Below are 14753 nucleotides of genomic sequence, written 5' to 3'. Positions count from 1 at the left end.
CAATCTATCCACAAAATCTGCATAAGGTTCATTGCTGCCTTGAATGACTTTAGACAATTGACCCTGCAAGTCACCAGTGCCTTGTAATGTCTTCCATGCCCTAGTAGCAGCAGTAGCCACTTGTGCATACGCTCCTGGATGATACTGTATTTGAGCTTGTAAATTATCATAAGGACCTGTGCCCATGAGCATGTCTAAGTTCCATTGAGGATTGCCTGCAGCTGCATTACACCTGGCAGTATCTGAAGATATCTCTTGCCAAGTCTTCCACATAAGATATTGCCCACCGGAAAGAGTGGCTCTTGTCAAATTAATCCAGTCCTGGGGTGTCAAATTTAAACTGGATATGGTTTCTACCAGGGCGATCGTAAAAGAGCCTGTGGACCATATGTACTGACTGCCTCTTTTAACTGTTTAACATGTTTAAAATCTAATGCTGATGATATCTTTGATTTTGAGGATCTTCAAAAACAGGATACGCTGCTGATCCCAAATGACTCCACTCCTCCGCATTTTTTCATAAGGTGGCGGAGGAGGAGGCTCAGGAGGCGCAGTAGGTGTCAAAGAGCGTTCCTCCTTGAGCGTCCATTTTTGAACATATTTAGCTAGTTCCTCTCCTGATAGTTCCCCTTCAGAGTTACTTCCCGATTCTTGTGTTTTTTGTGAACGGCATGAGCGTTCCTCTTTTACTCCTCTAAAACTTGACTTCCCTCTGTAAAGGGCTCATCAAATTTGTCCTTATTTGTGTCTAGACACCCTCTCACTAAAGACCATATAGCCATAGTTCCAACAGGCAGTGGATCTTGTCGATCTGCCCTATGAAGATCCTCTCCAAGATGTTCCCACTGTGGAATATTTAACAATCCTTCATCTAAAAACCAAGGAGCTACCTTCTCTATTGTATCTAAGAATGTTCTAGCAGTTTTGATTTTTAAAGGTGTACCATTGGCCTTAAGCAGTTCCCGTAAGGGTTGTTGCATACAACTTTTGATATTTCAGACCCCATCTTGTACAATGTAAGCCGCGTTCCGCATGCTTATCTAGTCCTTGAACCGCCTTTCCAGGGTGTAGCCGCCTTTCGCGTGCTACTTTCACTTTAATACCTTTAATGTGGACTGCCTTTCGCTTAGTCCAGGTAGCCGCCTTTCGCGTGCTACTTTCACTTTAATACCTTTAATGTGGACCGCCTTTCGCTTAGTCCGGATAGTCGTGTACCGCGAACGTCAAGGCTGCCTTTCACTTGTTTATTTTTGGCCTTTTTATAACCGGTTTAACTTGTTAAAATTTTAGAATATCTCACCTTGTTTTCTTACTTATCCTTGTAAAGTTTTCGATCCCGGGTTTCGGCACCATTTATCACTGCCCACCGCCTGCGGAGGCAATGATAACGCGTACGCTTCCTTTTCACACGAACAAAAAAGCCCAAAAGACAAAGACCAACGAACGACGACAAACGACAAACGATGAATGACCAATAATGCCCAACAATTTTTTTATCGAGGAAGTGTCTGGGTTATATAGCAAGCATAAGCCAATCAGAGTCAGCCTGAGATATTAGCCTATCAAGGATCAGTCTCTAGGCAGTTACAAGAATCACCTCATATACAGCAGCCAATCAGAGTTCTGAGATATTAGCCTATCAAGGATCAGTTTACAGCAGCCAATCAGTTACTATAAGTACGGCTTATTCTGGCAAGCTGCCAGGCGCCATCTTAGAGATCAGGCCAGGGTGCGGCTCTGGGGCCCTCAGAGCCCGCCCCTGACAGTGGGGAAGATGGGTAACAAAGTACAGTGGAATAAACGATGAATTGTGGGCTCTCTGGGACATAGCAGCTCATCAATATCCTTCCCTGCATTCCTGTAGCTGAATTTGCTGGTGAGCACCCATAGGCTTGTCATAACGTTGTCAATTTGCATAGTGGCTTTTGGGTAGAAACACTTTGCCAATCACAACAAATATACTGTTGGTAACTTCTGGTAGGGAAGATTATCACTAATTCTCATTCTGGTCAACTTCTAGTTTTTCAGAAGCTGGAAAACTATACTTTATACTTGCCATGCAAGTTATCCTTAAATCTTTTTGATGCTGGGGATTAAACTTGGGTTCTTAAGTACTGAGCCACAACCTCACCCCTTTGTAAGACAGGGTCTAAGTTGCTCAGGGCCCTGCTAAGTTGCTGAGGCTGACTTAGGACTTGGAATCCTCCTGCCTTGGCCTCTTGAGCTTCTGGGATTACAGGCATGTGCCACCATGCCTAGCACTAGTTACGGAAGTTCTGATAGAACGCCGTATTTTCTTAATTTCTTAGGACTTAAGTTCTGCATGTTGCCACATCTGAAATTTATAGGCAAACAACTTCGCTCAGGTAATCGAGCTGAGTTGTTACATTGAGAATCTAGTTTGCCTGATTTGGACTCCTGTTCTTCATGGACAAATGTTCATATAAACAGTAAATGCATGTACTTTTTTTTTGTGTGTGGGGGGGTCTCATAGAAGATCTGAGTGTAAAGAAATGATTGAATTCTAGGCATTCTTCTGGTGGGAAGATGGATATCTGGAATCTTTTTCCCTCTACCAGTGTTGTGGTTCTGTTGGGATTCTCCCTGGTAATCCTGAATGTTTATGATTAGTTCTTGTACTCAATCTAGATCACGGAATAGCTCATGGTGGGCAATGCTTTTCCTTAATTCAGAAGATAAGGCCAACTTTGGTCCATTGTGTTCAGGCTGAATAGAAGAAAGACATAGAAAATTGATGAGCTAATAATGCCAGAGGATAAAATAGTGTTTTGAGCTGGAAGAGTTTCCACGTACTTAGAAATCTAAAGGAAACTATGGGAACAACATAGAGGGACCAGAAGAGGGTAGAACGTATCTTCAGAGCACTCAGGATTAGTTTGCTACCTCCTATACTTCGGGAACGTATTAAACATTCCAGTCTATCCATCCCTGTCCTTTACCTGCCCCACACCAGCATTTAGGGGAGTTTATAGCCAATTGACTTCCTTTTGAATTAAGGAACCTACATTAACTTTAATGTAATTAATGCCTGGAGTTCTTATTCTCAATTTTGGATACTAAGATGGGCTGCAATTGAGATTTCTGGGTCCTTCAAGGTCAGTGTTCAAAACTAAAATATGTAGAAATGAGAAATACAGCATGACACTCGTTAGGTGCTCCATGATGATGAGTGGAGCAAATGGAAGCTAAAAGGACAAGGTTCTCCAGGCAAAGGTGACCAACACTTGTTTTAACAGCATTACCTTAGCATTGCTGAGACTTGTCCTTGGTTACAGTCCTGGAGAGTTGTATCCTATTGAAACTGTTACAGATGCTCTATTCACAGGCCAGGGTAGACACTTCTCATGTGGTCCTGCCTTAATCCTCAGTAATTATCCTGCCTTAATTATCAAAAACTGGGAGGTTGAAGCTGGTCTTTGAACTTTCAGATAAAATGACAGATTATTTTTTTTTCCTTCAGGGTCCCTTGAGGACTGCCGTGTTCTCCTTGGAAACTTGTTCTCATAGGAGGCCTCCAATTAAAAGCAAAAGGGGCAGGGGTGGAGCTAAAACTCTTAAACACTGGAAATTTTCTTGGATGACTGTTTCATTAGATGGTATTAGAAGTAACATGGAGGTCAGATAACAACAGTTAAAAGCCTATCAAAAGACTTTTTTTTTTCTCTCCTGGTCCTTGAGCTTAAAACCCATCAATCATTTGTAAAATGTTAACTTCTGTCTATAAGAAAAGTTGTGCTCTTGCAGGTCAGTATGAGATGCTTCTTTCAATTTGTCCTACCAATAAGAAGTTGTTCATAACACAATAATACTGGGTGACTTTAACACAACTCACTAGATCTTCCAAACTACAGAACTAAATAATACACAATTTAGACTTAACAGGCATATATAGAATACTTCATCATTAATGACTGAAACACGTTCCCCACAGCAGCACGGATGCTTCTCTAATAGACAATGTTATGAAAGCTATCCATGTTGGCATACAATTGTAATACTACCCTAACTTTTAGCATCTGTAGGGTTAGTTTGATAACATCCTCCATTAATTTTGTTTTCTTGATTAGACTTGTTTTTATCAAATTTTAACTTTGTTCCTTTTTTCCTTCCTAGTACTTGCTTTGACAATTCTAGTTTCTTTCAGATATAAGTACTTTGTTATAAATGTTCATCTGAGTACAGTTTAATCCCAGATATCCTGATATTTAATCTTTCATTAGTTTAAAGCACTTAATTCCTTGTGCTTCCTTGACCTTTAGACACTTAAGTGTGCCATTTAATTTTTAAATAGTTGTGTGGGTGAGGTTCTATATATCTTACGGTAATTGATTTCTAATGCAATCATGCAGGAAATGCTTTGCATGATTTCAAATTTAAAAATGTAAATCTTTTTGGTTACATGTCAAAACTGATCAAACTGCATACTTCAAATATGTGCATTTTACTACAATTTTATCTAAAAGCTATGGAGAAAAAATGGTGCTGTTGTAGGTCAAGTTCTCTACATGTGACTTAATGGAGAAGGGCAGAGAAAGGAGCTGAGCAGTTACATTCAATCCCAAGGGGAGGTCTGGGGGCGCAAAATGCACCAAAGTTGGTGCCATGTTCAGGTATAGATGTCAGCCCCAGAGACGCACGGGGAGAGAGAACCAGTAATCTCAAAGTAGGTATTAGAAGCTCCTAGCAGAGGTGATCTGAGTGCGTAAGCACCCCACGCTTGTAGAGACTCAACGATTGGACTTTCCAAGTCAGAAGACTTGGAATTCCTGTAGCTCAGCATTGTTCTTCAGAAATTGCTCCTTTTTCTATTTGTTCTGTGCTGAATATACTTGGTTTTTGAATATCCAAGACCTAACAGCTGCTAGGCTCTTTTCACTGAGTGGGTACCCATGAGAACTAATACAAGCCTAGAAGAGAGATTGGGACCTGCTGGGACTCTGCAGAGTGGAGAACAAAGGGTACTTCCGCTTGAACTTGACAGTCTGATCTGTGGGATATTGAGCATGGCTGACAGGGGGCAGGGAACTGGGACAGAGCAGGGTCCCACCTCCAGTGTAGAAGTGCATGGAAGATAGTGATACTTCCACACTTCTCTCCATAGCACATGCACGGGACTCTTAGATGAGAGGTGCAGTACAACCCAGATTGGTCTACAGAAGGAATGGGTGAAGAACCTGGCCAGTCACCCTAGCAGTCTTGCACTCTAATCCCTGGACATGACAACAAAGTCACTTAGAAATTAAAAACTGTTTGTTTGCCTCCCCACTCCACTCCAGCAGAGTAAGCAAGAAAAGTGCCAAATTCTGCACAGACACTCAGCTGAGAAGTTCGGCAGGTTTGTGTCGGAGCTGAAAATGGCAAAGGATACAAGATTTGCATTTTAAGTGACTTCTCTGCTGGCAGTCTCTAAAATTGAAATATCAGATTCAAAAGATTGTATTTCAAAAAGTTCAGAAAGTAATCTGGACCTCTATAATTGCATTAACTGACTTTATACCAAGTATTTCCTATATACAGTGATCCCACTTCAGCTCTTAACCCACTTACTCTTCCTTTTGTAACCTGTCTCCCTTCCCTCCTTTTTAATCCCACCCTCAAATTCAACTGAATAGACAGTGTATAACCTTTCTTGTCTAGTCTGGATTATTCCTAACCCATGTTAATTGTGGGATAATTTGCAGAGATCATCATTCACCACGTTTATAGGTATGTTGATACGTGGTTTACTTTTAAGCTACCACTGTTGTGCAATCTTTCAAAAAGGCTTTGGAAGTTGAAATAACACATCCTGTCAGTATAATCAAGTGCTAAAGCTAAGATACCTATAGCATGGGACTAGTTACAAAGTAATAACTATTCACTAAAGGACCCCTACATAAAAGAGGAAGAATCCATCTCAACAGATGTATAAATCTAGAATCTGAGGAAAAAGGTCGATACCTCCAAAGTTTATAACCCTTTAGTTAATGAATCCACAGATAGTGTAGGGAATGAATTCTAAATACTACAGAGTTATTAAAATGATTAATGAACAAAAAAATAAAGAATTAAACACAGGAGGTAAAAGACCTATTTTAATTGAGATTCTGAAAACAAATCAGAAGTCCTAGAAATTACAGACAAAAATTTTAAGTCTCACCAATAGATTGGATATGTAAATGCAGAACTTCATACTAGAACAGAGTAAACAGTAAAAAAATCTAGAGTTGAATGACCTTGTGACCAGACCTTGCAGTTAAAAGTAGAGATCACTTTCCTCAAGGAGTTTTTTGCCACATGTTTTGGGTGGCTCATTTAGGAACAGACTAAAATTGAGTTTGGCATGAACACACTTTTAAAAAATGGAAAATCTGAAAGAGGGATGTGAAGGGAAGCCTGATGGGGCAGGAGGAGCAATTGGCTGCAGTCCAGTACCACAATACCGTGGCCAGCATTGGCATACCTGTGGCCCCATTGTTCCTTACCCTGAAGTGACTGGATTTATATGCCACTCTGATCTGTACTGGATCAGATAAGTGGGACTGGGAAAAAGGCATGACCTTGTAATTTAAACCCTGGTGAAAGTGAAAACTGGAAACTGAAGGCTACTGGCAATGGTTGCCAGTAGCTGAAGCAACAAGTCCTTGTCCGAACAGGAATCTGGTGGTGCATTTTCATAAACTGATTGTGAGGGTAACTGGTACAAGCATCCACGAGAGACATAGCTGAGTACAAGCAAAGTTTTGAGTCTGCCAGGCTGCCCTCTGCAAGGAGTAGCAGCCTGCAGGAAAAAATTCTAAACTATGTAGTCATGTCCAATGGAATAGTTAAACAAAAACCAAAACTGGTCTGGCTCTGTTACTTGATGTCCTTGCTGTGGTTTCAGTAGTTAGGGACTCTTTCAGTTTGGGCCTACTGGGACGGTCATACCTGGGTTGGCAAGTGTTGATTTTCAAGTGGAGTTACTTTTGGCCTAAAGACCTAACACTGATCAGTCAATTTTCCATGCAACAAAGATGATTGAAAATGCATCAAGTGAAAGAAATGAAACCAGTCCTCTTAATTCTGGGGCCTATGAAGTCTTCCTATTAAAGATAAAGGGCTAGGGCCTTCAGGGAAACTGAGGCAGCATGTATGCCCCACCCCCATCAAATCCCAGTTCATCTGATCAAGTCAGAAAGATTTCAGACATCTGAGGCAGAGTTTATTAGAAGGGATGGAAAAGGGTATACTCTCAAGGTAGAAACTGGGTCCTCGGGGACAGTGTACCTCTCCTGCCCTTCAGTTTTATTAGGGGTCCCAGAGAAGTTCCAGAGGGTCCTGCCCAGGTCTACCTCTTCTGATAACAGGATGAAATCAGACTTTTTTTTTTTTTTTTTTTTTTTTTTTTTTTTTTTTGCGGTGCTGGGGATTGAACCCAGGGCCTTGTGCTTGCAAGGCAAGCACTCTGCCAACTGAGCTATATCCCCAACCCTGAAATAAGACTTTGAAGTTGTCACTGCCATGACAACTACAGAGCACTTTAGGGTGCTGATGGGTTCTAATTGGAACTTGTTCTTACTGATTTTATGGTTAGGAGGAATTATCTCTATGGTCTGTGTAAGTCATAAAAGCCCTCCCCTCAGTGTAACTTGTGTTCTTATTGGCATTTCAGGGCCTGCATTTCTCCTGCAAATGGAAGTTTGCCAAGGAATGTAACACATCCTATAGATTTAAGCCAGCAGGGTTGTAGGTACATTTTTGAAAGTGAAAGCATATGGGTATCAGTATAATGGACCCATTTTAGAGTTATTCCCTTATCCTCATATTCCCACTTCTTGTCTGCTCCTATCAATACCATTTACATGACTCTTTGAAGACAGCATCATGAAACTTCCAGCATGTTTCTTTGGAGTTGGTGACCTCCATGTTTTCTGAAGTATCTCAACACAATACCTCTAAGAAGCAGGTAGCCTCATAAATTGTCACCTGACCAGTGGAAGCTATATTGGTCCCACTATCTTTCTGTAACCTCAGTGCATATGTGAGATACTTCACTGTAGGATTTTTATGCCTAGACATGGAGCTTCCAGAATCCCCCAGAAAGGTAGATGAGTCTCTGCAAATAGGAACAACACATTTATACTGAGATTTTGTATCTGAGTATGAGCAGCTGGCTTTTCTAGAATGAAAAAGGTTTAATGCAGTCAAGTTTTGACCATGTAGGAAGGTAGTGCCTAATGCTATATGAGGGGACTTAGCTTCAGTTTGTTGACAGGTTTGGCATTCAGAGCAATAGTAGATTGTCTAGAGTAGCAGTCATATTGGCATGTATCTTACATAGGTGCCACCGTGGCCACTGTATTTGTTCATTGACTGATGGAAGTTGGCTATTAACCATCAGAACCACTATCTGTTTGGTTGTTTAGTGCTTCTGTGGCTGGTGCTTTGTTGTAGGTGCATTACATACAACATAAGAATCTGCTTCATATCTATAATTTCATAGACATTCTTTTTGACTTTCTAATCCTTTTTCCATCAATGTTGACAAGGGCACTAGGTCACTGACTTCTCAGAATAGATCATTTTAGATTACTTATTCCACTAACATGTATTGAGTCAGTAAGAAGTTAGCTTTTCCTATGTAGGGGGCCAAAGGGGCTTATTATGGCTGTGAACCATAACATAACCAAGTTGCTTTGGAATTGGGAGTAATGTCTGCAGGCAGCTCTTACTTCCTTTCCTAATCCCAGAGCAGTATATGGTGGACAGAGGCTTTAAAACTCCTAAACATTCAGAAATTTACCTGACTTTAGTGGTGGGCTCTATCTGCTAGAGTAGCAGGGAGATATTTTGGTAGTATGCACGTTTTTTGAAAAGTTGTGATGCTTCTACTAGAAAAATAGAATCAAGTCAAACCTGATATTTTACAGTTCCTGGTCAGTGATGCCTAGGTATGCTGTGGATACATTTCACAAAAGGTGAAGGAATAAGGAATGAATGGTATCTGTTTGGGCTGAGGGTGGAGGCTCGCTGGCTCATCATGAGGATTAGGTAAACAGATTGGTATAGAAACTTCTTTCCTCTTCTGCAATGTTCTTTGTGCTTGTGCTACCTCCTGGCAGAGACACTAGTATTAAGTGAGCCATCAATATTTGGTAGTCTTCAACTTTGTTCTCAAGGGAATTCCAAAGGAAAGGCTCATGGGAGTGACAGTGTTCACATGCTAACGATAGCTTTTGGTCTTTTACTTGAAGATCAGTTCTACTGGGTCTTTGGGTTATATTTTTTTTAAAAAAAGTTTAAGTGTTGCTGTAGACACACTATGTGACTTGGTAGCCTTCTTAAATGCTGAAGGGCTTCTTTGAGGTCCAGTGAACTCATGTGTTGACCAATATGAATAGACAAAAATAATGTTCCTGGTGCTGACTAAAGAATTGCTGCCGTCTTGGTTCTACCCAATGGTAAGACCAAATTGGGGTATCCCTAGAAGAAACAAGGTGAACATAAAGGAGATTAACATCCTTCTTTTTTTCTTCACAACCTCGTGGCTTTATTTTGTTAGGGTTGACATAACTACACTTTGATTTTGACAGTTTTCACACTACACACACAAGATTCATTTATACAATGAAACAATTAAAACAGATCCTCTTCCTGAATCTATTTTGGGTCATGGACTTACCAGAGCATCTGAAGGTTGGGGTCCTTCTCCCTAGAAGTCCTCTGTACCAGCAAAACAATTTGGCATACAATACTAAAAGCTGTTTACTAAGCCTCAGGAATCAAACCATAAGCCCACTAATTGTCAGTGATCTTCACAGGTAAGTTCTGACTTAAGCAAAAGGGAAAAACATGCATGAGCAGAAGGCAAGTGAGAACTGAGGAAGCAACAAGCACATGTAAACTAAGTGACAAGTGACATTTGGTGGGGCAATGATATTAACAATCACGTAATGGTCACAAGAGCTTGGCACATGTGAGGCACTCTTTGAAGCTGCCACACACACTCTCACCTCAATGACCCAAGGTGCGTGCTACCCTCATCTCCAGCTTGCTGGGAGGCTGTCTGCATATCAGGCACAGAGAAGCCAAGCAGATGCCCAAGAGCACTAGCTGGTTAGGGACTCAGGCAGTGCTGGGTTTGTCTGGTGGCACATGTGCTCTGCACATTGCCCAGGTTCCTGATCCTGATCCAGCGGCAACCCTCCCTTGTGTATCCAAATGCAAACGTTCCTCTAAGTCTCCACATCCAGAGAAACTGCTGCACTTTAAAATGCTTAGGAACCTTCAGCACCATTTTGCAAAAAAGTGGAACTCTATGGTCCCAAACAAGTTAGAATTAATAGGAACCTTGGCCAGCAGGTGGTCCTCAAGCTTCCTGGATATTGGAGAAACTAGATGTCCTTTCTCAACACTTTAAGATGTCTCAATTATTTCAGCAACACTGAATAGACTACAAAGTTCACAATCCCCATAGCTAAGAATCAGTTTTTTTCTTGCCCATTCACTTATATTTTTCTTGTCTTTCCATTCAATTTTTGCCCACATGCAAATATTTTTTAAAATGGGTAGTATCACTGGTAGTATAAATGTTCTTTATTGTTTGACATGAGAGGCATTTTCCTGGCTGCTAACCAAAATGTGGCCCAGCCAAGACACCAACCTTAGGGAGCACCACTGAGGGTCCAGAGACAGCACGTGGTGAGCAGCACCCTGGCCCATAGGAGTGCATCCTTGCAGCTCAGTGCAGCAGTATGGCCGCTCTCCTAGAAAGACCCTCCCTACACAGGCCTGCTCGTCTCTTCTCTTTCAGAAGACAATGATGAAGCTGGATCATCTCCAACAACTACCCTCACAGCTCCTCCTAGGCCAGCACTTAGGGTTTGGTTGACAATGCTCCAGAAAAGTCAACTTGTGTACTGAAATTGGTGGACTTTTTCCTACTCCAGGACCAATTTTTTTTTTTTTTTTTTTTTTTTTTTTTTTTTTTTTTTTGGTGGTACCAGGTATTGAACCTAAGGTGCTCTACCACTGAGCTGCAACCCCATCCCTTTTTAGTTATTTATTTTGAGACAGGGTCATGCTGTTGCTGAGGCTGGTCTTGAACTTGCAATCCTTCTGCCTCAGCATCCAGAGTAGCCAGGATTACGGGCCTGGCCACTGTACCTGCTCTGCACATATTCATTTGTACAGCTTCTCTCCAGGTGTTCTCCAAAGCAAATGCCGTCACTGCTCTTGGAGAAGGATGCCCTACCGTCACCACGTCAGCACACGCTCCTCTAGTATGCCTTGTCTGGAATGCGAGTAAGGGTAGGGCTGCCTGCAAGCGCAGTCCCACACCGACGGCCAGGTGAAGAACTGCTCCCTGGTACACGCTATCTGATGGACGACAAACGGAGAGTGCTGGCCGAGACTGAGGCCGCACCGCTAACACCTGTAGGCCCCCTCTCCAGCATGGGTCTTCTGGTGCTTCATGAGGTCGTTCTTGCGGATGAAGGCCTTCCCACACCGGCACTCGTAGAGCTTCTCCCCAGTGTGGATCCTCTGGTGCACGATGAGGGCAGAGCTCTGGCTGAAGGACTTTCCACAGTCGTGACATTTGTAAGGCTTCTCTTCAGTGTGTGTCCTCTGATGTGAGAAGAGGTGTGAGCTGCGACCAAAACACTTCCCACAGTCCTTGCACTCGAAAGGCTTGAGTCCAGCGTGGATCCGGTGGTGCACCACCAGGTGGGACCTCTGGCTGTAGGACTTGCCGCACTCACTGCACTCGTAGGGCCGCACTCGGACGTGAGTCCTCAGGTGCAGGATGAGGTGCGTGCTCTGTCGGAAGGCCTTCCCACATTCAGGGCACTCATAGGGCTTCTCTCCTGTGTGCGTCCTCTGGTGCCGAATGAACCTGGAGCTGTGGACAAAGGACTTCCCACACTGACCACATGTGTACAGTTTGTCCCTAGTGTGTGTCCTCTGGTGGGTGACCAGGTGGGAGAACCAGCTGAAGGACTTTCCACACCCTTTACACTGATAGGGCTCCTCGCCAGTGTGAGTCTTCTGATGCCCAATAAGGTGGGAACTCCGGCTGAAGGACTTTCCACACTCCTTACATTCAAAGGACTTCTCTTCAGTGTGAATGAGCTGGTGCCTGGTCAGGTTGGGGCGCCAGCTGAAGAATTTCCCACACTACTTACACTGATAGGGCTTCTCCCTGCGAGAGCCTGGAGACACGCGGAGGGACACCCCAGGAGCCAAAGGGTTGCTGCCAGCAGGGCACTTGCAGAGCTCGCCCCCCCTGGCCGAGTTCTCGCAAACTCAGGTGGATGCTTTTGCAGAAAGTCTGGCCACACTGGCCACTGCCACCTGTGCAGTGCTCCTGATGCCCCCTAAATGCCAAGTCATGTTTCGTGCTTCTGGCATCTGAGCCCGGTTTGTGGAAATACTCTCAGCACCAGCTGAGCAGGAAGGAGGCAGCTGCCCCCGTACTTACCACTCTCACATACCCTGCCTGGAGAAATGGTTTTCTTTGGGGTGAAGGCCACTTGCCTAAAATGTCTCTTGGTTCTCCTGATATTTGCCCAATTGGTCTTCACGTTTCCACACATCTTCTAGTGACAGATACCAGAGATCATTCCTTGCCATTCCTTCCACTTTAATGCCAAAGGATTTTTTATCTTTAGAAATACTCTTACTGGAAACTGGCGACTTAATTTCAACTGTAGTCTCCAAATCTGGGTGCGCCTCTTGGTGAGCTGCCCTCTCCACCAGCCAGGGCTCTTCCCCTTTCTCCAACTGCAGAATCACCTCTGGTTTAGGAAGGTGGTGCCCCAGGGCCGCCAGGTTCCTGTAGTTCTCCAGTGTCACGTCTTTGTACATGACCTGCTGAGCTGCGTCTAGCAGCTGCCACTCCTCCCTTGTGAAGTCCACAAGCACATCCTTGAAGGTCACCAGTGTCTGGGACCAGGCAGGCAGCAATGCAGCCTCCATGCCCTCCTTGTTCTTAGCAACACTTTTCTGAGCAACAGGGGAGTCCTATTTACCACTGCAGGGTCTGCACTCCTAGGTACAGGTCCAGATCTCCATTTGGTCTCACCTCCTTTCTTCCTGAAGATGTTCTTCAACGTTGGTGGTAATGGGGGTCCTACAGCTGTAAATTCTCGCCGCACTTGTTGTGACATCTTTACCCTACCTGCCGATGTCCAGCAATACTTCTCTTCTGTTTTGGCTGCAGTAGCATAATGAATCTTGGCTTGCAGGGAGCAGTCCCCCTTTCCTGGTCACCAGAGTTTGAGCCCATCTTATTTGGTCACGTGGTGCGTCCCGGCACCGTGCTCTTCCGAGGGCGCCTCCGCGCCCTGCCCCGCCCCGGCCCTCCGCCAGGGCGCCTAGTGTGTGGGGAGCGAGGTCCGCCCGGAGGCGGCGGTGACTGCCAGGCCCAGCGAGCGGGCGCGGGCAGCTGGCCCAGGGCCACGCCGGCCGTCTGCGGCCGTGGGGGCGGCGTAGACCACAGCGCCAGAGCGCCCCGCGAGGCCTTTTCCCCAATATCCTTGTTTTAATGGGCAGAAAATTACTTGCCTGCCCTCTCCAACCATATTAGAGATTAGGTACCATAGTAAATCACACTGTTACAGAATGAATGTGAAGAATTAAAGGTGTGTTTTTTTTTGTTTTTTGTTTTTTTTTAAACTTACAAGTCAGAAGTTAAATGATTCTGGGCAGAGCATGTTCTGCCCTGACGCAATAAGACTCGGTGTTCTTATGCTCTGTCAGAGGACCTAAGGGCAAGACAAACTTCTGTGGGAAAAGTCGAACTGTTTTGAAGGCATACGTGAAATTTATGACAGTTGCATGAGAAGGCAGTCTAAGTAGATTAGAGAATCCCATATCATGGTGATTGGATGTGGTACAATGACATACTTGGTTATTAGAGTTCTTACAAGTACAAGGTGGACAACAATCTGAAGACTCAGTATAACACTATGCTGTCCTTCCAGGGTACAAAGAATGTTCCTTGGGACTAGGAAATGGGTAGGAATATGAAGAATTCTTGACTATGAGAGACTACCTTTATTTCTACATAAGGTTCTGCTAATTATCAGCCCTTGTATTTAATCCTGTCCCTGATTTTAAACTATGAACAACCCTGTGGCATAGTCAGGGATCTACCAGTTTTGGAACAGGGCATGAAATGAACTTTCTGGCATATTTATCACATTAAATAAATGTGATAAATCTCATGGCTTCTCAAATAATTTCTAGATTCAACACTATAATATAGATGTTTCTCCTTTGCACCAAAGTATGGACTTCTGAGCTAGTTCTACTGGGATTATATTTGGTATTAGACAGAAACTTGAATTTAGAACTGGATGAAACTCCACTAGGCAGCAACCCCAAACTGGAGGTTTAGGGGAGGAATAAGAGATTTCCTGGGCACTAGAGCCTTGAGCAAAGGTCAGGGAAAAATTAGTAAGATCTTGGGTTGGGCTGGATCCTATGATACGTAAACACCAGACAGGATTTTATTTCTGTATTCCAGTCCCACACATGGAATTTCCCCTAAAGTGGTGGCTTGTAAGCTCATTCAAGGAACTGCTCTAAGTCATTATAAGATAGAAGCGGTTGGGATTCCCAAGAGTTAGGTATTAAATGATTAGTGATTAGTCCAAAGAACTTGGAAGATTGTGCTATGGTGATCCTCATGATGGGCAGCAAGAAAAGTGGTGATTGACTTACATATGTCCCCAAAGAGGGAATAGTTGAGTTTATGATTTCAGGAA

At 43.5% G+C, this 14753-nt stretch overlaps 1 pseudogene; it reads right to left on the bottom strand.

Annotated features, from left to right (window-relative positions):
- Positions 1 to 11238: 11238 nt before the first annotated feature.
- Positions 11239 to 13064, bottom strand: LOC124994242 (zinc finger protein 10-like; annotated as a pseudogene).
- Positions 13065 to 14753: the final 1689 nt, after the last annotated feature.

This window comes from Sciurus carolinensis, chromosome 10, assembly GCF_902686445.1.
Source record: "Sciurus carolinensis chromosome 10, mSciCar1.2, whole genome shotgun sequence".
Lineage (NCBI taxonomy): Eukaryota > Metazoa > Chordata > Mammalia > Rodentia > Sciuridae > Sciurus > Sciurus carolinensis.
This window is presented reverse-complemented; position numbering and strand designations above follow the sequence as displayed.